The following is a 2,972-nucleotide window of genomic DNA, read 5'->3' as shown; positions in this document are numbered from 1 at the left end:
AACCCTAACCCTAACCCTAACCCTAACCCTAACCCTAACCCTAACCCTAACCCTAACCCTAACCCTAACCCTAACCCTAACCCTAACCCTAACCCTAACCCTAACCCTAACCCTAACCCTAACCCTAACCCTAACCCTAACCCTAACCCTAACCCTAACCCTAACCCTAACCCTAACCCTAACCCTAACCCTAACCCTAACCCTAACCCTAACCCTAACCCTAACCCTAACCCTAACCCTAACCCTAACCCTAACCCTAACCCTAACCCTAACCCTAACCCTAACCCTAACCCTAACCCTAACCCTAACCCTAACCCTAACCCTAACCCTAACCCTAACCCTAACCCTAACCCTAACCCTAACCCTAACCCTAACCCTAACCCTAACCCTAACCCTAACCCTAACCCTAACCCTAACCCTAACCCTAACCCTAACCCTAACCCTAACCCTAACCCTAACCCTAACCCTAACCCTAACCCTAACCCTAACCCTAACCCTAACCCTAACCCTAACCCTAACCCTAACCCTAACCCTAACCCTAACCCTAACCCTAACCCTAACCCTAACCCTAACCCTAACCCTAACCCTAACCCTAACCCTAACCCTAACCCTAACCCTAACCCTAACCCTAACCCTAACCCTAACCCTAACCCTAACCCTAACCCTAACCCTAACCCTAACCCTAACCCTAACCCTAACCCTAACCCTAACCCTAACCCTAACCCTAACCCTAACCCTAACCCGAACCCTAACCCTAACCCTAACCCTAACCCTAACCCTAACCCTAACCCTAACCCTAACCCTAACCCTAACCCTAACCCTAACCCTAACCCTAACCCTAACCCTAACCCTAACCCTAACCCTAACCCTAACCCTAACCCTAACCCTAACCCTAACCCTAACCCTAACCCTAACCCTAACCCTAACCCTAACCCTAACCCTAACCCTAACCCTAACCCTAACCCTAACCCTAACCCTAACCCTAACCCTAACCCTAACCCTAACCCTAACCCTAACCCTAACCCTAACCCTAACCCTAACCCTAACCCTAACCCTAACCCTAACCCTAACCCTAACCCTAACCCTAACCCTAACCCTAACCCTAACCCTAACCCTAACCCTAACCCTAACCCTAACCCTAACCCTAACCCTAACCCTAACCCTAACCCTAACCCTAACCCTAACCCTAACCCTAACCCTAACCCTAACCCTAACCCTAACCCTAACCCTAACCCTAACCCTAACCCTAACCCTAACCCTAACCCTAACCCTAACCCTAACCCTAACCCTAACCCTAACCCTAACCCTAACCCTAACCCTAACCCTAACCCTAACCCTAACCCTAACCCTAACCCTAACCCTAACCCTAACCCTAACCCTAACCCTAACCCTAACCCTAACCCTAACCCTAACCCTAACCCTAACCCTAACCCTAACCCTAACCCTAACCCTAACCCTAACCCTAACCCTAACCCTAACCCTAACCCTAACCCTAACCCTAACCCTAACCCTAACCCTAACCCTAACCCTAACCCTAACCCTAACCCTAACCCTAACCCTAACCCTAACCCTAACCCTAACCCTAACCCTAACCCTAACCCTAACCCTAACCCTAACCCTAACCCTAACCCTAACCCTAACCCTAACCCTAACCCTAACCCTAACCCTAACCCTAACCCTAACCCTAACCCTAACCCTAACCCTAACCCTAACCCTAACCCTAACCCTAACCCTAACCCTAACCCTAACCCTAACCCTAACCCTAACCCTAACCCTAACCCTAACCCTAACCCTAACCCTAACCCTACACCCTAACCCTAACCCTAACCCTAACCCTAACCCTAACCCTAACCCTAACCCTAACCCTAACCCTAACCCTAACCCTAACCCTAACCCTAACCCTAACCCTAACCCTAACCCTAACCCTAACCCTAACCCTAACCCTAACCCTAACCCTAACCCAACCCTAACCCTAACCCTAACCCTAACCCTAACCCTAACCCTAACCCTAACCCTAACCCTAACCCTAACCCTAACCCTAACCCTAACCCTAACCCTAACCCTAACCCTAACCCTAACCCTAACCCTAACCCTAACCCTAACCCTAACCCTAACCCTAACCCTAACCCTAACCCTAACCCTAACCCTAACCCTAACCCTAACCCTAACCCTAACCCTAACCCTAACCCTAACCCTAACCCTAACCCTAACCCTAACCCTAACCCTAACCCTAACCCTAACCCTAACCCCTAACCCTAACCCTAACCCTAACCCTAACCCTAACCCTAACCCTAACCCTAACCCTAACCCTAACCCTAACCCTAACCCTAACCCTAACCCTAACCCTAACCCTAACCCTAACCCTAACCCTAACCCTAACCCTAACCCTAACCCTAACCCTAACCCTAACCCTAACCCTAACCCTAACCCTAACCCTAACCCTAACCCTAACCCTAACCCTAACCCTAACCCTAACCCTAACCCTAACCCTAACCCTAACCCTAACCCTAACCCTAACCCTAACCCTAACCCTAACCCTAACCCTAACCCTAACCCTAACCCTAACCCTAACCCTAACCCTAACCTAACCCTAACCCTAACCCTAACCCTAACCCTAACCCTAACCCTAACCCTAACCCTAACCCTAACCCTAACCCTAACCCTAACCCTAACCCTAACCCTAACCCTAACCCTAACCCTAACCCTAACCCTAACCCTAACCCTAACCCTAACCCTAACCCTAACCCTAACCCTAACCCTAACCCTAACCCTAACCCTAACCCTAACCCTAACCCTAACCCTAACCCTAACCCTAACCCTAACCCTAACCCTAACCCTAACCCTAACCCTAACCCTAACCCTAACCCTAACCCTAACCCTAACCCTAACCCTAACCCTAACCCTAACCCTAACCCTAACCCTAACCCTAACCCTAACCCTAACCCTAACCCTAACCCTAACCCTAACCCTAA

This window comes from Melanerpes formicivorus, unplaced genomic scaffold (genome assembly GCF_026170545.1).
Source record: "Melanerpes formicivorus ecotype bairdi unplaced genomic scaffold, bMelFor1.0.p_v2 SCAF_271, whole genome shotgun sequence".
Classification (NCBI taxonomy): Eukaryota; Metazoa; Chordata; class Aves; order Piciformes; family Picidae; genus Melanerpes; species Melanerpes formicivorus.
This window is presented reverse-complemented; position numbering follows the sequence as displayed.